Source organism: Arvicanthis niloticus, chromosome 11, assembly GCF_011762505.2.
Source record: "Arvicanthis niloticus isolate mArvNil1 chromosome 11, mArvNil1.pat.X, whole genome shotgun sequence".
Lineage (NCBI taxonomy): Eukaryota > Metazoa > Chordata > Mammalia > Rodentia > Muridae > Arvicanthis > Arvicanthis niloticus.
The window spans coordinates 48,480,249-48,501,719 of NC_047668.1; positions in this window are offsets into that span (position 1 = coordinate 48,480,249).

Consider the following 21,471-nt stretch of genomic DNA (forward strand, 5'->3'; position numbering starts at 1 on the left):
AGCTCTACGACAGAGATATCACATGCTGCTCCCCAGACCCAGAGAGAAGAGAAAATTATTATGGGCCTTAAACTGAGTCTCTAGGCTCTTAGTTACCACTGTAGGATTGTCTTGACTGGAAGCAAAGGGGGATGTGGGTAGGGTTGTAACAACAGTAGGTAGGGTCAGTGCATCCTCCCATAATCTCCATAAGATACAATTTGTCCAAAATGGATTTTACAGGCAATTATACCAGACAATGATGGCTGTGATGGATGAAAACTTATTAAGCAGAAAGAATAAAAGGAGAACTAGGCCTCTGAAAAATAGCATTTAGGCACACTAAAAATGAAAGTAATATGTATTTCAAAACAATAAAATATCACTTTTTTTGCTTATTAATCTAATACATTTTCAAAAAGTTATGACGTACTTGAAGTTATTTTAAAATGTTGAGCAGATTTCTGTGGTAATACAGAAAGCTGTCCAGAGTTTTACGGGAAACAACTAAAACAGAGAACAGTTTGTATCATGCAGCCATACTAGTGAAAGTTTGCAAAAGGGACTTCCATATATTAATATATTTGGAATATATATTCAGAAATACTCTTTTAAGAATGTTTTTAAACTGTTAAACTGTTGACGTGAATTGCTTGTGAAAAGAAGAAATAATGCTGTGGCAATAGACATTGAAGATTTTTTTTCCATCTTAATGTATATATTTTGTAGTCCATGACATATATCCATGACATAAAATTCATTGAATTTTAGCAAAAAAAAAAAAAAAAAAAAAAACCATGAAAGTGAATTTACTTGTGACTAGAAATAAAGTTTTTTTTTTTTTTTTTTTTTTTTTTTTTTTTTTTTTTTTCAGGGAAGAAACTCTTGTCTTTGAGTAAGGCTGTTTCATGGCATTATAACATGAATATAATTTCTCATTCTATTGTTCTTAGAACCTTGCACCTTCCTTCAAAGGATGGACTTACATGAAGAGAAGCCCAAATCACCTACACTATCCACAAGCTACTTACCAGTTTTGTGCATACATGAACAGGCCTAACCAAAATGAATCAAGCTTGATCCAGAGAATGACTGCTTAGGACAAGCTAAATCATTGACTTGCACACAAGTAATCCATATAAATGATTCTTGTGTTCTGTCACAAATGTCAGTAACACATCAACAACCCTCAAGCTATTTGAGCTTAAAATGCCTATATCTAGTTCAACTGAAATTTAGTTTTTGGTAGCTTGCCTTTATCTAGTTTTCAGAGAAATGGTAGTTCTCTCTTCATATTTTACCACTTCTCAAGTAGAACCACCACAGTAGGTTTGAGAAACAAAACTACTGATTTCTAATAATTTTAGAACTCACTAAGGTAGAGTGAAAGGGCATGTATGAATCATAATGCTAACATTTTAAAATCTCCAAATAACCATGTCATTTACTTTGGTCAGAAAATGAGATTTTTGTGTGTGATTTTAAAATATTCAGGATTTCCATTTATGCTTCATTATAAAATTTCATATGCATTCATAAATGTAGAAGGGGTCTTCAAATGTGCCATAACAATGTCAGGAGATTCATAATTTCATTAAACTTGTCACTGCTGTTCACCCTATTTTTATTAATCATGATAGAAAACATTTGTATTGGGCCTCTTTGGTGTGTGTGTGTGTCTTGCTAGTACTTGAACCTAGGGCTTTGTACATGCTAAGATAGCTCTGTACCACTAAGCTATAACCCCAGCCTTCCACTGATTCGATATAGACTGAAATAAAAACAACCTTAATCCTAAATGTGGAACAAATTGGATTTAGCAAATGATTCTATTAAGGTAACATCCTCATTCTAATCCCCATCTTTATCCTCACCCTAAGTATTGGGCAGATCAGCCTAGGTCAGCAATTCTATTAAGGTCACCAGTTCAATAAGAACAATTATCACAAAACAGCTATGACAAATAATACCACAAATCTCAGTGGTTAAAAGAAATATGCACTTTCCTTGGTGGTGTGTGTTAGTTTAATCTAGTTGCCATAGTTTCTGTTTCGTAACATCATCCCAGAATCATCCTGTCTTGTGGGACAGCTACCATGATCTCCTTGGTCCCCACAGAAAAAGGATGATCTCCTAAATATGTCTGAAAAATGATACCTCACACTGCTTTATTCAGAACAAACCACAATCTTCTCTAGTCTATAGCAGAGAGGTGCAATTATACTATGTGCCCAGGAAGATGAAACTGGACTGAAGACCATCTATCCACTGTCTGCCAAAGCCATCAAACCTCCTTTTATTGTGCCACAAGCCCAAATACATTGAAATCGTGTTCAATATAAGGAAAAGTTGAAGCCTACAAGGTAGCAAATAAGTGTTTCTCTTAGAACTTAAAGTGACCTGGTGATGTGGACACAGCCCGAGTTAGCCACATGCTATTGTATTCAGGCTGGAGCTCAGATGCATGTAAGCACATCAGTGCCCTTCCCTAGACCTCGAATTGGTTTCTTTAATACTGGAAATAAGGAATTCATCAATTTCCCATCTTAAGGAGAAGTTGGAAAATTGCTCTAGGAATCTTCTGGGATGAGGCTGGTGGCCGAGCAAGGACTGAGACAGGACCTCAGCTGGGCTCCTTGACCTCCCGGAACAGTACTCATTCCACATCCACCAACACCCTGGGTGAAAATTCAATATTCTAGCTTATTGAGAACAGATTTTTCCTTCTCTGTACTTACTTCAACTCAATTTCAAAACTTTAAAAGTATACCATGTATGTGTGTGTGCTCATTTCATCCTTGGATACTAAGCTGTTGTAGGTTATGTTTTTACTGACTTCATTTAATTAATATGCTTTTTAAGTATATTTTAAAAATGAGAATACAAAAATAAGTAATTTGAGAAATGTACCTTTAAGGAATTAAGACACTAATTCATTGTTTGTTTATTTAATTGATTCTAATTCAGGAAATATCTATTCATTTAGAAATATTCACAGGGAGTCCATATATAGATAAGTACTACTTTTACAGAACTGGATAAGGGAGATACTTAAAAGAAATAGACACCTCAATTATATTTTAGCTTATTCGTGGAATAACTTTTACCAAGTCCCGGTGGTGACTTGGGCTTTTTTTTTTTTTTTTTTTTTTTTTTTTTTTTTTTTTTTTTTTTACATAGCTCATCCTTTGAAGTTGGGTGAAAGGTTCTAAGAACAGTACGAAGACAAGCCCTAACACACAAATGATTTCTAATCAGATAGCTACACATTTTCTCTTCTTGTATCAGTAGTCAAAGAAAACCACATAGTCTATCCCTGATGTCAATCTGAAAGGATGACAACTTGTAGCAACTTGTGGTACAATTTGCTGTGAGTGAACGTGAAGGTAAAATGATGTCAACAACTAACTGAAGTTGATGACTGTCCCTTGACTTAGGGTGTTGACCAGGAGAAGCTCCTCAGCTGTAGGGACCAAGCAGTGAAAAGACAAAATGTGTTGAATAAGTGAAAACTAAGAAGGAAGCCACAGAGGCTGAACATTCATGACCAAGGAAATCTAGGCAAAATGGGTGCTTTGAAGAGAGCTCTTTCCTCCTGAGTGTATCCAGAGATGTATCCAGGGAATGAAAGAAGGCATCAATAGAAGAGATGAGAAGACAGACTCATATTCAGGATATATTTTGAGGTAAAGTAGTCATTATCAGTTGACAGCCTGGGGTTACAGAAGAGTAGGAAGAAAGAAATCAAGAGGAGCACCACTGGTTGGATTATTTTCCAGCTACATGATCTTGAATAAGTAAAATTCTCCATAAATCTGTTTTCTCTAGTGCAAAATGGAGATAGTGCTAATATTCCTTTCATAAATAAATTGCAAACAAAATGATGCCTTACAAAATACTCTGCACACTGATTGTCAGTGGATTTACTGCTTGATAGTCCAATCCATACAGAAAATATATTTGTGAGCTATTTAGACCGTGTCTGATTAAGTTTCAAATGAGAGTCCTGACAAAGGGTGGCCTGCACATACATGCTAGAAGTGAGGAGACTGGGTATGAACCGGGAGACAACGCTGCACTTGGTGAGGAGACCATTGACATAGATGTAGAAGAAAGTAGGATCTGTTTGGTGGGAGAACGAAAGCCCTGGGGTTTTATCCAGGAGGTGCAAACAAAACAGGGGCAAGTCATTAGTCATTAATTAAAGAGTTTTAATGCTGTTACCCTGAACAGAACTATGTGGAAAATAATCTCCCTAAGTTATGGTCATCTTTGAGTAAAATGAATATTGTGTTGGTATGTAATATACAGCCATACTGTCACTTTGTAAAAATTATCAAAAATTAAAAAGAAAATATTTGAATCTCCATAAAGCAACAATAAAACAGTTGTAAAATAATGTCTTCAATGAGAACCATACTTCCTAAACCTTCATTTATTTCTTGCATATATATCCAACTTTTTGACATGACAGAAGACATTGTTTTCTACAAAGTTCACACTGTAGAGCTGTGCAGTTGAGCTACAAAATCTAAACCAAAAAAGCAACAGAAAACACATGCACACACGCTTGCTCGCATGAGTACACACAAATCTCATCATATTTTAAGTAAATAAGTTCATAATTTTTTTTTTTTTTTTTTTGCTGGGTCTCTTTGCTAACTCTTCTCAGTCTCATGTTGCAGAAATCCACAGGTTGGACACAAGTAGATGGCAACTCATTTTAAGTTTTGAAATCTCTTAAGCATAATCCAGAGAAAGTAAATAATCATGCTAATGCCCGATAAATATCACATAACTATGCCTCACTTATTTCATATATAATTTTAAATGTACAATAATTATGTAGCCAAAAATTACTGGTGAAAATGCATCATATATAATTATAAAGATCAAAGGAAATACAACAATAAAGTGACTGAATGGGGACCCAGAACTGTGAACGAATGAACCACCACTTATGCAAACACTAAGCTGCCCACGGCCGTGTTTGTCCCTTTGGAAAAACAAGTTAACTTTAGCTTTTCTAACACAATTTGGCAATTGTACATATTAGCCTACTGCCTTCAACCGCTAATGCAGGTGAGCCTCCTGATGCGCACTTGACCTTGGCCTGCTCCAGCTATAATGCTTCTAGAGTCTAAGTCCACAAGAAAGCACACAAACCCCTCCCTCCATTCAGTTCCCCTTGGTTCCAAGCCAAGTTCGAGCTGGAGCTTCTGGGCACCAGGGTGAAGAAGAAATCGTAATGTGAGCAGGCTGGAGGTCAAGCCTTGTTTTCATTTGATGACAAGCTTGCTGCTCCCCTGGAACCCACTCCAGGGAGTGTTCTCTCCCTCACCTAATCATTGTCCCCCTACCTCCCTAGCCTAGATCCCCAAGGAGACCTTGGTGCTCCTGGCTGAAGCTGGGAAAGCATTTTTCACACCTTAAATAAAATGTGCAGATTGAGGGTGGAAGGATTATTTTCCATTACAATATGAAGCATTCTGGCTTCTTTCCCAGAGACTTTAGGAAGGCTCTCTGTTCTGTGAACACAGAGTCCTAGAAACAAGGTAGACCACAGATCTGCTGGGGAAGGGAGCTAATGCCAAGAGTAGGCAGAAAGCATTGGCCTTGTTACCTGCCTTGGTCAAGGCTACAAATAGCTGTTCATACCCACAGAGTCCCTTTCTACCTTTGTCTTCATGTACTCTCACAGCAGCAGAAGCATCAGCTAACGTTTCGTTTGCAGATCCCAGTGATCTCAAAGATATCCAAATAGAGCTATGAAAAGTTGGTGAACTGTTTCTTTCCTTGATCCATCTCTCTCTAATCACTTTCTATATACCAGTTAAAGTTTCTTTTCAAATAATTACTATATAAAATAATGAAATGCTAGGGTTTTGATGCTATAGATATATATTTTTTATGAGATGTTTGGGCGGTAGACATGATTTCACAGTGTGGTTTAGGGCTCCAGCATCTTTCTATTTCCAGGACTTGGGATTTGTCAACAGGACATCTTCCTTCTGTCCAAGTGCTCCTGTAGCAGATTTTAAAGATTTATTTATTTATTTTATATATGTGAATACATTGACTGTCTTCAGACACACCAGAAGAGGGCATTGGATCCCATTACAGATGGTTGTGAGCCACCATGTGGTTGCTGGGAATTGAACTCAGGGCCTTTGGAAGAGCAGTCAGTGCTCTTAGCCATTGAGCCATCTCTCCAGCCCCTGTAGCAGATTTTAAAACCTCGCATGGACTATGGTCCCTTACTATATCAATATACTTATTGCTAGAATTGTAACCTTAGGCAAGTCTGAAAATTTTCTTAAATCACACGCCAAAGAAGAAGAAAGTTGTGGGTATTGGTGAGCTCAGTTTCTATGCTGTACTACTAAAAATAAAACTGTCACTTTGAGTTGTCATTGGTCACTGCATATCAGTAAGAGTGAAGGGTAAGGGAGAAGTTTTCAATAATAAGAAAAGAATCTTTGGGGTTAGTGGTTTTGTTGAGGATTTTTTTTTTTTTGTTACCTCAGCTCTGTCCATGACCATGAACATTTTTACAAAAGGCTCTAAAATGTATTATGCACATTGTAGTTCTGGAATGTTTCCCAAACTGAGAGCAGAAAAAAACTAGTGATGGATTTTTAAAATTTTGCTGCACCCAACACAGGACCTGAGTTACAACAAATGTGCATAAACTTGTTGCAACGAGCAATAACTTACCACAAAGTTAGCATATAGGAGCACCATTCATTGATTTCCTCATGTTCCCAATGGTCAAGTCAAAGTGTGGCTTATCTTGGTTCTCCGTTACCAGCATCTCACCAGTCCACAGAATGCCTGGATTTCCATTGGAATGGGCTAACCAGGGAAGTATCTACTCCCAAGTTCTCGAAAGTTCATCCTGGAGTTATCTGATATACTTGTAGAACTATAGTCCTGCCTTTTTATTACTATCAGTTAAGGATCATAGAGGCCTCAGCTCATAGAGGCCTTCTAGGCTTATTGCGGTCTTCTCCTCAGGCCCTCTCCAACAGGTTACTTGTAGGAAGTTAAGGGGTGACAATTCTAGTGTCAATATTTTATTCTATTACTTTTGCCATATTATATTGATTGATTCGAGCCATTTCCTTATGATGGGGATTAGTTGCTCATTCTTCAGATGAACACAGGAGTTCCAGAGGCATTTTGGGGTTATTGCCAACTGGAAAGTCATTACTGGACAACAATGAGTGGACCTGAAAAAACTAATACCAGCATAAGACATCAGAAGACCAAGCACTCCACACAAAGGAGATTTATTTGCCTCACAGGGATAAAGAACAGGGAATAAGAGACAAAGACAGGAGATAGAGGATGAGGGAGAAGGGGAAGAGAATAAGGGAGAGGAGGAAAGTATCTTTGTCCCAGAGTGGGACAAATGACTGCCTCTGGATACAAAGGAGACAGACATGGTCCACAGGCAAATAGTGGTTTATAAAGGTAAAAGGGGAAATTTTTGTTAGGATAAGGTCTTTAATTTAATTTTAACTGGGAATGTTTACTAGGTGAGCCAAAAAGTGCTTTTCATCACTGGACTTCAATACTTTGATAGCTGGACCTTGGTAGTCAGCCTCACAGGAAGGAAGTGACCAAATAAAGGAATAGACATTGCTGATAAGCTTTAAGGATATAATCTAATGGTTTTTAACAAATAAGATGGAACAAAGGAAGGTCAAGGCCTTCCGGAACCATGTTTACTATGCTTAGGCCTGCGAGAGTCCTTCAGGCCCACAAGCAATTTTTGTAAGTCTCTTGTAGGATGTCCAGTGGAGGGAGAGAGACACCAATCAACCCAGAAAACCTTCAGCCCAAAATTTGTCCTGCCTACAAGATGTGCAAGGATAAAGATCAAGCAAAGACTGAGGGAATGGCCAAGCAATAACTGTCCTAAATTGAGACCCACCTTATGGGAGAGAACCGAACCATGACACTATTAATGACATTCTGCCAGGCTTGCAGACAAGAGCCTAGCCAAACCGCCTTCTGGGAAGCTTAATCCAGAAGCTTGTGGAAATAGATGCAAAGACCCACAGCCAAAAATTAGGCTGAGCTCAGGGAGTCTTGTAGAAGAATAGAAAAAGGATTGAGGGAGTTGGAGGGGTCAAAGACACCACAAGAAGATCTACAGAGTCAACTAAGCTGGACCCTTGTGGGGGTCTCTCAGAGACTAAACCACCAACCAAAGAGCATGGATGGGCTGGACCTAGGCCTCCTACACAGAAGTAGTAGATGTGACGCTTATTCTTCATGTAGATTCCCTAACTGTTAGAGCAGGGTTTGACTCTGTTGCCTGTCTTTGCATCCCTTTTCCTTAGCTGAGCTGCCTGGTCTGTCCTCAATGGGAGAAGATGTACTTAACCTTGCTGTGCCTTCTCTAAGGAGAAGGGGAGAGGGGATAGGGGGAACAGAGGGTGTGAGGGTAGGAGGAGGGAAGTGGAGGGAAGGGGCCAGCAATCAGCATGTGAAGTTTATTAATTATTTTTTAAAAAGAACTTGGAAAAATAAACTGAAGGCAAGATTGGAAGTTTCCCTTGTCACCTAATCATGGATTTGAGGGCAAGGAGATGTTACTCTTTTGTCAGCCAATTAAAGACATACTAGAAGTTGGATATGAAAAGATAAGCCATTAAACTTTTGTATGAAATACACAAAGATTGCATCATCTGCATCATTTAATATGGCACTAGCTAATTGTTTGAAATCTTCAGGAAAAGGGCTTTTGCTGTCTGACATTTAATTTGTTTTAGAGATGATGTCAATAAAATACATACAAATTTGAGTTAAATGGAAACTCTAGCTCCAATGCAAATTAAAGAGAAGCATTTCTAAAATATTTTATGTAAAAATAGATCCTTGGGGCTCCCTTGTTGGCATGGGAATCGGTTATTACAGGAGCTAAGAGATGGAAAGATCAAATCAGAATCAAATCACCACTTAAACTAAGAATCCCAAGGCTGAGGATCAGTGCGCTTAGGTACCATTTTCTGGCTTGTGGGTGTTTTTTTCTCTATCTTTTCCTTGGATTTTACTGCTAACCCTCAGAAATTCCTAGTCACTCCCACCGTACACTTCTCTTTATTGTCTATGTTTGGCATACCAGGGACAAGCAAAACAAATCACAACTATTAACAGTTTGAACATTTCTCCTTTTCCCCTCAAAATGAGGTGTCTGAAATGTTATGAAAATTTGGTCAACTGCTTGGATAGATGCCCCAGGGTCTTCTTGCCTCTGAGGAGGTCATTTCAAATATTTCTAGGGCATTCTGGGACTTTCTAACTCCAATCAGAATGTTTTAAGTTGACAAGGCCATAGATGTCAAGTGGATTTAGAACTCAAGATAAAGTTACTTCTGCTGGTATATATTTGTAGTACCAAATGCAAGATGCTCTTACACCTTCTTGGAGTTAAAGGAGATGATCATTGGTGTAACAGGACTCTAAACATGCCAGAGTTTAGTTGAGAACCCTGTTAACTGTTTCTGACAAAGACCTTAACTTCTCTCACTCTAGTCCAGCCTTGTTGTTTTAGAAATAAAGCTCCAGGTTGGGGGCTTAATTGAGCTTTGTCTAAAGATTACATGTCAGTTCTAAAGGGCAGATATATCAAAATATCCAAATGTATTCCAGCAACAAAACTTTACTGTCCCATAATGTTTGTAGACTAAAAGTCCAACATTATGATGTATTGTCATGCTCAGGCTTCTTCCAAAGGCCCCAAGAGGGAACCCTTCCTTACCCTTTCTGCATTCGGTGACATCAAATATTCCTTAGTTCATGACAACTGAAGTCCAAAACTCATCTCATTCTTCACATGAGCTTCCCACTCTGTGTCTTTTTCTGGTGAGATTCCGGGCACACTTAAAATCCTTATGTTAAGTGAGTCCTTTTTGCATTTTCAAATTGAAGTACAAATATATTCTGAGAGTCATTCTGTATGGTTTTTGTAACCAAGAAGTGGAAATTCAAAAATCCCAATGAGAAGATGAAGTGTGGATTTGTTTACTGAACAAATCTTTGCACAGTCTTCACTCTGATCTCCATTTCCAAGTTAGACCATAGCAACCCAAACAAAATAATCTTTTTCAGTCTTATTCTCTAAGGAATTCAGAATCTATTGAGACAGAAAGACATGGTGATTAATCAGAATCATTGGTTCAGGGTGGTGAGTGCTAACAAGGCATGCAGCATTAATTTTAAGAATAAGGTGACAGGTGCAGTTTAAGTAACTCAGTGCAGTGCTACAGAGGGTGCCAATCCACCAATTCATGGGCAAATAATTCCTTCTAAAACCATTATAGTTTAAGAAAAAGAGGAGAGATTGACTTAATCAAAAATGAGTCACTATTATCACCATCATTTTAAAATAAAAATACATCTGAAATTGCAAAATAATTACCAATGACTGAGGTAGGTGAGATATATGACCTCACACAACATTTTCAATCTGTCCCGTGAAATCATCCTCAACAACTTATCATTACACGTGTTCAAATTCTGCCCATTCTTAAAGATCGTGACCAGGTTTGCCTCTTAGAAAGCATCTCCAAACCACCCATTCTAGACTCCATTCTAGACTCATGTAACCATCCAAAAAATATAAACATTTCTATTTCGTCCCTTAGGTTGCCTCTGGTCCCTGTATAAGGGCTGCTTTTCAGTTCTTCAGCAAGTTCTACAGGCTCTACAGTCAATCACATCTGTATTCTCTTTACCTTACTGTTCTATCCCTGTCCTTACCTCAGGATTTCATGCTTGAAGAGTTGCGATGCCCTTCTCAAGAGTCCCTCCCTCCCTACATACAGTTCTTTACAACATTGTTGTATGACAAAATTTTTCCTTGTGAGACCCAGCACATGCAGATGGGGAGCCCACAGCAGACCAAAGTATGGATACCTCCTAAATCTAACTTGGTGAACCACTGAGTTTTATTGCTGTTACTTACAGGAATATGGGTGGGGAACTACTTACAAGAGCAATAATGACTCAAGAACAGCTTCATCATGAAAACCCACCCCAGCACTCACAAAAGCTGAGAACTCAGAGCACACTGAACAATAGACACACTGTAGGTAGCTCAGCAGGTTGAATAGTGTTCTAAGCAACTTCATTGGTATAGACCTCTTCCCAGCAGCCATTATGATTATTTTTGCTTCTTCCAGATTGCTCATCTGGTCTCACAGTGTTCTGTGCAGCTTGGCTTCCCTAAGAGAGACTATGCTTTCTTTGATTACTCTGACAGGGAAGGACCTTCTGAATCTGGTTAGTTTCAGGGACTTCCTGAAGCTATTTTAAGTTGTTTACCTTCCTAATTAAGGAGTTCCCCTGCAGAATGGACAGTTTCTTTCTGGAGGAAATTTATACAGCAAAAGGCCTTCTTGAAAACATCAACTATGTTACTTCTTTGCTTTAAGAAATCTACAATTGTCAATGTTTTTAAAATAAAACCAAAACTTAGTTTCCTTACCTAACATTTTTCATTTCATTTTCATTTCCACCTCTATCCTACATTCTTTTCTGAAATCACTTTTACTCTCTTTCTCTCCTCTTTGCAGGATGTTAACTGCAACCATAAGGCCTTACTTTCTGCTATCTTATAGAATAAATATGTTTCAGCCGCAGGGCTTACAACTCTACCTGCAAACATTCTCCTCATTTACCCGTGTTTTTAGTAAATTCTTTGACAATTTCATACAAATAAATAATGAATTCTGATTAAACTGATTTTCATTCTCTCTTATATTCTTGCTAACCCAGGGGCCATCACCTTCAGTGTAGTTGCTGGTGAACCTACTATGTTTCAACAGATAGTTCTACAGCCATGCTCATGTGGCCAGAATGGATTAAACTCAACGGTTCTCATTTGTCTTTGATGAATTTGTTAAATTTGAACATTAAGTGTTTCAATTAGTGAGAGGTCCTTTGATCAACTCCATTTCCACTCATTCTAGGCCATACCAACCTCTTCTATTTTTGTTACTACTTTTTAAAAATAAGATAATCATTATTTGTTGTTTATTGTCTGTCTTTCCTCCAGATAAGTGTTTCTGAACCTTCCTAATGCTGTGACCCTTCAATACAGTTTCTCATGTTGTAGTGACCCCCAAGCATAAGATTATTTTCATTGCTACTTCATAACTGTAATTTTGTTACTGTTCTGAATCATAATAAATCACAATGTTATGAAACACAAATAATCATAACATTTTTGGAGATAGAGGATTGCTAAAGGAGTTTTGACACACAGGTTGAAAACCACCATTCTAGAAAAGAAATCCTGTCAGAACTGGAACTTTTTACTGTCACCATTAGTAAGAAGCCTACAGTAGGTGTTTAACAAATGAATGATTCGGTAACTGAATAACTACAGGCCTATACCTCATTCTTTATTATCTAAGCATATCAATCATGTCTCCCAAAGGCACAAGCTCTATGAGAGATGACATTATTGCTTTCCACATTCAGCACAGTTCTCAATGCATTTACATGCTGTCAATAACTATATATGTAGCTTTTTCTTGGATAGCAAATTGAGGAATAGTGTTCTTGGATCTCTGATGAATATCTTCTTATGTTTTAGGGATTTGCTTCCTGGTCCCCATTGCTATGCTGTTTATTTGATGAGAATTAGGAAGATTTTTATAGTTGGCTTCAATTTCCCTTAAGCATCTATTGGAGCATCTAACAAACTTAGAATGAACATGTCTTTCTGGTTTCTTGGCTCTATACCTCAGTCTGCTATATACTAAGGGGAATACTATCCCACAATAGCTTCCAAGATCTTATCTACAGGAAAAAAAGAATCAAATGAACATAAAATGCAATAGCATGTGGAACTGTTGCATTGAAGAGCACATTCTCCCAAAGATACCCAAATGGATCTCCTGAAACTTGACCTTCTGGAAACACGTGCCAAACTTCTTTAATGGCGATCATCCTTACATTTATGGCTCCTTGGGTTATATTACTTATAGTCAGAGGAAGTCCTCAGCATATCCCTTTTATTGTCAGTGCATCCTGAAACCAACAAGATTTGTGAACCAAAAGCCTCAGGAGTTCGTATTTGGGTATCCCAGAACAGATAGACTCTGGTATCTCGATGAAGTAATCGTATCTGTGTGTCCTCTGTTTTAAAGTTGACCCTCATTAATCATGGCTTTGGTTGTCTTAGACATTCCATAGCTGATATATCTTCTCTTCCACCCTAGAGTCACAATCTACATAGACCCCCAAATAAGTTATTTATTCCTGAAATGACTCTGTCTGGCATCATCCAACCTTCTCTAACCTCCTGTGTATGAAAGGGAGAAATGAATGACTTGGGAAACTTCAAAGTGTTGTTTTACTTTCCATATAGTCATTAAGTTTAAATGTTCCCAAACTAATAGTCCAAGACATTGTAAAGAGGTAATAAGTTCAAAGGAATATGAAACATAAAGCAGAACCCCAGAGTCATTTGAAAGTATTTTCTCTAAATGTGTGCAAGCTTTCAAGGCTGCTAGGAAAAGGAACCTGGACCGGCATTTTTGGCGAGTGCTGAAAAGAATTTTCTCCAAGTGGAGTGTGTAAGCGAGTTGCCAGGCCAACCTTTCTGAGAGCAGAGGCATGTCCTTGGAGGATCTGCCTTTCCAGGGAATGCAACACGGGGCTGGCTCATGGTTCTCCGTTCAGTTAAAGTCCAATTTGTCTCTTTTCTTTAAATCTCTTTCTTATTTGGATCTGTGTCTTCCAGATCACTTCAGGAGGGTTGGACTATTGGTCTAAAACACAGGACATAGTACAGGGGAAATTACAAGTGGATTAGAAAGTATAAACTGAAGATCTCAGTTCCCGATGTAAAATCTTTAGTCACTGAGTCTAATGTGTGGGAACAAAGTCAGAGGCAGGCATGTTTTCTGATACATCACCATTGAAAGCTTCATTTGTTTTGTTCTTTGAGAAAAGACATCTCATCTTTTGAGAAAGATAAGAAAGTATCAGGTTTTCTGTGAGGAAACGTTCCTAGGAAGCAGACTAAGGACAAAAGATCTTTTTTACTTCTGCTCAGGCCTTCAACTTCCCAGTTTCCTTTCACATAGGGTACCTGTACATTCTAGTCTTCCATAATGAGTGGGGCTGAGTACTTAAAAGCAGCACAGATAACCTTAAACTGGACAGAGCTATAGTAGAATTCAGGTCTGCTTTGACTGTTGACTTCTGTGTATGCACATCATAGGACAGTCTTGTTTCTATGTAATCGTAATCCCACAAAGCCATTGTTTCATTAGATTTTTCTTTCACTTAACATTGTGCCTTAACACTTATCATCTTGCCATGTAGGTTCCTCAAGCTATTTTAGTAACTTCAGTTTCTTTGAATGTATATCCCAGACATTCTTAACTATTCACCTCTTCTTATATGTTTGCACTGGTCCCAGACATTTTACTACTAGTAACTCATCAATCAACATACTTGAACATAATTTTATTTTTTGAGGCCGTGTCACTTGGATGAAAGTCTTGTATTGAAATTGTCATGGTGAAACGTGCAACTATTTCACTGTACATGTTTTAAAAGAAAAAAGTAGAGTCAAACACAATATGCTATTTAAATAATGTTATATAAACACTAATCATGTGTTTATATAACATGTCTACTACATTATCAACTTTAATAATTATTTATTTTTAGCAATCGCTTATGGCTGTTCGTATAACATATTTCACCTTTTTCTATGAAACTGACCATCATTTAACAATTATTACAGCAAAATGGTGATACACTTTGAAGATAAGTTTGTAAACAGAATTTCTGGATTAAACTATAAGTTCATTTCTAGGATTCTTGATGAATAAAAGATTTCTTTCTGGAACTGATGTCACATAGAAGGGTGCAGTTGCTCGTTTCCTAGACAACAAGACATTATTTCATCATTTCAGTAATATTCTTTTGATGCTTAATAGACAGTCAAACATTGCTAGACTTTAATTTACATTTTTGTTGTTTGTGAATTTGTTGATCCACTTTCATATACTTACTTTGTGATATGTGTTGTGAATGGTATTTGTGTTTGTGTGTTTGTGTGTGTGTGTAAGTCTGTGTGTGGCGTATGTGTGAGAGAGTGTGTGTGGGTGTGCGTGTGTGTCTGTATTTCAAAGGCATACACATGCTTCTGTATACGAAGAAATCAAAGGGAAACCTTAAATTCTGGTTTTCATCTCCTACCTCATCTGAGACACGATCTTTCTGTTGCTTGCTACTCTGAACCCCAGATTTGTCGGACAGCGTAATTCTTGAATTCTCCTGAATGTGCCTCTCTTCTCTCTTAAGGATTAGTGAACATACAGATGTACATAACTGTGCCCAGATTTGCTTAGATTATGGAGATTCAAACATAGGTGCTTACACTTGTATAGCAGGTGCTTTATCCACTGAGACATTTCTTACGTGTTTTCTCCTACATGTTTTTACATGTACATTTTGACTTTAGATGCATATCCTGCCATCTGTTTTCTTTTTGGTTTCTTTTTAATTTGTACTTCTAAACACCACCATGAAGCATGCTCAGGTCAGGCTGTCATGAACACATATGATCAGTATTTTTCAAGTATCAAAGCTTCCAATTCTCACTCATCCCAGACTCATCATAATGTTATATAAACACTAATCATGTAAAACACATGTCTACTACATTATCAACGTTAATAATTATTTATTTGCAGTCTGGGAGTGAGCCATAGAACCAATCTGTAGTTCCCCTCTTGCTTTGTTTCATTAGGCTGATAATGAGGATGCATAAACGTTTAAACTTACCTCAGAGAGGCACGGATCACTTATGTGCAGGTTGAACATGAGCTTGTGCTGGATCATAAAATGCTCAAATGTCAGATTATTGACTTTCCCATGGCCAATGGAGAGCCACTGAGGAGATATGAGTGAAACAGACAAGAAGAAAAGGTATATTGGGAGTGTCCAGAAGGTGGTGCCATTGTAACACATGTACTGCCTTAGAGTGCCTCCCAGGAATTTAAGTTTACATGGACCAAGTATAAAGACTATTCAGGAAGACTCCGAAAGACTAGACTAGGGAAATATCTTCTTTAAAGATGAAGTAAGTGCTAGATCTCTTCTAAGATAGAGAAGTACTTATGCATATACAGATTTGCATACACACGTTTGTATTTCTGTGTGTGATTATGTTGTCTGTTTTCACTCGGAGTCTGTGGATATCCCTGATGCCCTTAGATGACAAGTTTCATCCCTCATTGGCTGCTTTTTAAGTTCTCAATGATAGAAAACTCTATCTCTATCTCTTTAATGGAACCTGTAACAAGTCATGAGGTTTCTTTACTCTGCTCTTATGCCGTTGTACATACAAGGCTAGTCTTCTGATATTAAAAGGAGCTTCTAGACTAGTTATTACTGGCCTATCGAATAAAGCTTTTTTTCCATCTTAGCAGCTGAAAATAGTATAAACTGAAGAACACAGAAAATTCTGTTTTGTTTCCTATCACTACCAGTGGCAAAATGATAAATTTAATTCGATTAGTTATTTTCTTCCACTGAGAACTTCATGTGGATTCAGTGATGATTCCGTATTTCTAAGTGTCTTAAAATATAAGAGAAGAGTCAGTAATTTCTTCATTATTCTAAGAAGCATTTACAATGTCTACCATCTATTATCATTTGATCTTAGTGTTTTCAGTTTCTCATCTACATGAAAACAGAGACTCCAGGCAATGTTTTTCCAATGTCTCCAGTGCTGTCAGTGAAGCACTCCGGACAGACGACAGTAAGGCACAAGGTACATGTTTGTAGTTGGAATCTGGCTGCAAGGAGTCATATGCACCGATGGTCAAGATGTTCTGGTTCAGAAGTTAGAAAATAAATAATGCCTGAGAGGAAGGATTCCTCAGCTCTGGGCAGCTGATACGGCAATAAAATAAATAGGCAGTAAAGCACACTTCCTGTTTTGAGAGTTCACATTTCACATTGGCAAAGCGCATCTCTTAAATGCCGTCTCATGCTTCCATAAATAAACCTGGCACCTTTTAAAACACTTTCCCATCTGCTCCGGGATGAGGAGTGCATTATTGAATACACCTTGGGGAGCCTCAGAAATGGGAAAAGACTACCTGTGAGGAGCATACCATTGCCTTGGCCTTGGCCCAGAAAACCCATCACCAGACAGCTGGAGTTTCATGTGTTGTAACTGGACCCCATGGAGATCTACATCTCCTGCTCTTCATTTGAGGTCTTTGTGTGGATCTTTACACCAGGCAGAGCCAGAAGGGGTCTCGGGTGGTATTAGAGTTGGGTACCTCTGCAGGCTTCTTAACTCTCATAGCTGGACAGTTCACATCCAACTCCTGGGACCATGGCTCAATATATCAATTCAGCTTCCTAAAAGGAAGACTTTTAAAAAGCCATTATTCACCTGTGCTGGAGCCCAGAGGAAGAGATCTGGTGTTTCTAGAAGGTTTCCCAGGCTCATAGAAATCAACTCTGCTCCTCTGGTCAATTGTAGGAAGTAGGGATTCAGGGTCGTGGTGAAGCAATTTAGGTTCTTCTAGTCTCAAAAGCAATGTGACCAAAGACAGGCAAGGAAATAACTATATTCTAAGATAATTGTGAAAGAAAGCAAAATCAGAAACTCAAAAACTAACTGACACAGAACTTGGAACGAGCCGAGCTGTCTGCATTGCTGGCTACTAGTTTCCATCACTCAATCAATACCTGAGATTGTCACCTATCTAGAGATGGCTAGAGAACGTGACTATCTTGGCTCACAGTTTTAGAGTGTTTAGTTTATGATCAGTTAGCCTCATATTTTGGAAAAGGCAGTGTGTCTTCAGAGCGGCTGAGATAAACCACTCATCGCATACCTAGGAAGCCAGAGACAGAAAGAACCAAGGGACAAAAGTCCTCTAATCCATTTCAGGGGTGCAGCCCAATGACAGAAACTTCCCATTAGACTTCACTTTCTGCTTCACACCACTCCCTGACATACCACATTAGACCAGTTCAAACATAAAAGACTGCAGACTATCTCTGTTACTGTACTTTCCCAGGCAATCTTCATGAAACAAACATTTGAAGACAGAACCTGCCTGGCTCAAGAAACAAGAAAAGGAGAGTGAACATTTAATATTTACATTGAGTATTAAACAATAGATACACTTTTACATTTTATTTGTTTATTTGTATGTGCATCTACCTGAATGAAGAGGTTAGAAGGACCTGTGGTTTGAACTCAGGTCCTCAGGCTTGGCAGCAAGTGCCTTTTCCAACCAGGCCATCTCAGGTGCAACACCTAGTTGACTGTCTACTTTTTTTCAGCCTGAAAAAAAAAATGGTTTCTAGTTATATGTATACTAATATTATAATGTTTACAATATTAACACTAGATGCTGGCAAGAATATGGAAAAAGAGGAACACTCCCCCATTGTTGATGGGATTGTAAGCTGGTACAACCACTGTGGAAATCAGTCTGGCGGTTCCTCAGAAAATTAGACATAGCATTACCTGAGGACCCAGCTATACCACTCCTAGGCATACACCTAGAAGATGCACCAACATATAAGAAGAACATATGCTCCACTATGTTCATAGCAGCCTTATTTATAATAGCCAGAAACTGGAAAGAACCCAAATGTTCTTCAACAGAGGAATGGATACAGAAAATATGGTACATTTACACAATAGAGTATTACTCAGCTATTAATACAGTGAATTCGAGAAATTGTTAGATAAATGTATGGAACTAGAAAATATCATCCTGGGTGAGGTAACCCAATCACGAAAGAACACACATGATATTCACTCACTGATAATTGGATATTAGCCCAGAAGGTTGAAATACCCAAGATTCAACTCACAGACCACATGAAGCTCATGAAGAAGGAAGACCAAGTGTGGGTGCTTCAGTCTTTCTTAGAAGGAGTAACAAAATACTCGTGGGAGCAAATGTGGAGACAAAGTATGGGACAGAAACTGAAATGGTTCAGAGACTATTCCACCTGGGTATCCATCCCATGTGAAGTCACCAAAGGTAGATGCTGATGTGGATGTCAGGAAGTGCATGCTGACAGAAGCCTGATATAGCTCTCTCCTTCGAGGTCTGCCAGAGTCTGACATATTTAGAGGCAGATCCTCACAGCTAATCATTGAACTGATCAAGGGGTTCCCAATGGAGGAGTTAGAGAGAAGGGGCTGAAGGAGCTGAAAGGGTTTGTGGCCCCATGAGAAGAGAACAATACCAACCAACCAGAGCTCCCAGGGTCTAAACAACCAGCCTGGGAGCACATAGGGAGGGACCCATGGCTCCAGCTGTATATGTAGGGGAGGATGGCCTTGTCAGGTGTATGTGGGAGAGGAGATCCTTGGTCCCATGAAGGCTGGACGCTGAATGTGGGGGAATTCGAGGGTGGGGAGGTAGGATTGGGGAGGTAGGTGGGGGCACATCCTCAGAGAAGCAGGAGGAGGGGGGAAGTAATAGGGGGTTCCTGGGCAAGGGGGGTGGGAAATGGGGTAAAAGGATAACATCCAAAATGTAAATAAAATATTTAATTAAAAAAAGAAAAATGGTTTCTAATTATATGTATACTAATATTATAATATTTACAATATTAACACATACTGATTATGTAAATAGTGCATTCCATCTTGATACTTTGATATGTATATAGTGCCCTTTCACTATGCCCACTTCGCTTGTCTTCCTTGGCTTCTCCCATTGGCTCCTTTCCTCTTCCCAATTGTTTCCTTTTATTTTCTTGTCTGCTTCTTTCTTTTTTCCTCATCAATTTATTTATTCACTTTACAGCCTGATCACAGACCTATCCCTACTCTCCTCTCAGTTCTATTTTCACACCCTCATCCCTTCATCTTCTTTTCCTCAAAGAAGAGGAGGTCCTCGTATGGGTATCAACCCACCCTCTTACATCAAGTCTCAGTAGGACTAAGACAAGGCCTCTCCCATTGAAGACAAGAAAGCCCAGCTATGGGAAAGTTATCCAAATGCATGCAACAGAGTCAGTGACAGCCTCCACTCTAATTGTTAGGGGCCCCACATGAAAGCAAGCTATACATCTTCTGCTTCAGTGTAGGGGGCCTAGGTCCAACCCACGCATGCTCTTTGGTCTGCGAGCCCCCATGGGCATAGGTTAGTTTCCCCTTTAGGTCTTCCTGTAGTGTTCTTGTTTCTTACAGCTCCCTCTTAATCTCTTTCACAGCTCTTCCACAAGACTTCCTGATATCCACCTATTTTTGGCTGTGGGTCTTTGCATCTGTCTCCATCAGATAAAGCTTCTCAGAAGACAGTTATGGTAGGTTCCTGTCTTCAAGCATAGCAGAATATCATTAATAGTGTCAGGGGTTGGCTCTCTACCCTGGGGTGGGTCTTGTCTGATTTTTTTTTCTTTAAAAATCTAAATTCTGTATACTAGAGAAGACATGTAAGGTATGTCCTTCTGAATTTAGCTATTTTATGTAACATGACCTCTAATTTCATTCAGTAATTTTTTCTACATATTAGATAGTTTCATTCTTTTTCATAGCTAAATAATAGCACCCATTGTGTATGTAAGTCCCACTTTAGCCATTCATCCATCATCAGATATCAAGGTTGTTACATACATTGGCTATAGCGGGTAGTGCTACAATACACTTGTATATTCGGGCACGTGTACTAATTTTGTTTCTTCATGTGTATATTCAGGAGTGATCTAACAAGCTCATAGTCTAGTTTTCTTCTTAGTTTTCTGAGATTTTTTTCTATACTGTTTCCCAAAATGAACTGACTACGATTTAGTCAACAATGCTCACATACCTTGATATATACATATCCTTACCAGCTTCCATATTTTTGTCTTTTTGATGATAGCTATCTGACAGGGGTAAAACAGAATCTCAAGTTAGGACCTCAAACTTCTTGAGTCTGCTCATCTCTTGGCTAACAGACACAAGGTACTGTCAGCCTCTGTCAGAGAAGCTTTTTCCTGCAGTGTCGGCAGTCATGGAGAGATAGATGAGTTACTGAACATAGCACTGAGAATAATGGACCAAGGGCTCAGCTTTAAACAAACCCCATCCCCAGCAATCTCAGGGAACATTTGAAGGAGAGGAGGAAGAAAGAGTGTCAGATCTGGAAGACAGGAGAAATGATGATATTTTCTGGATGTGACATGGTTATTGCACTTATTAAGTCTCAGCAGTCAAAATCTTGGCATAGATAGAGTGATGACCTCAAGATCCCACTTCATTTAAGGAGCTATTGGCAGTTGATAGTTACTAGCAAAAAATAATCATTTTTTATTGATATTATGGCCCTAATGGCTTTCCCATGCTCCACAAGATGGCCCCACCCATACACATAAGGGCAGGACTAACAGGACTTAGTGTATCCAAAGGGGGCAGGGAAGCCATGAATAGGAATAATGGGAAGACATAGAGGGAGTTGAAGCAGGGAAATGATATTT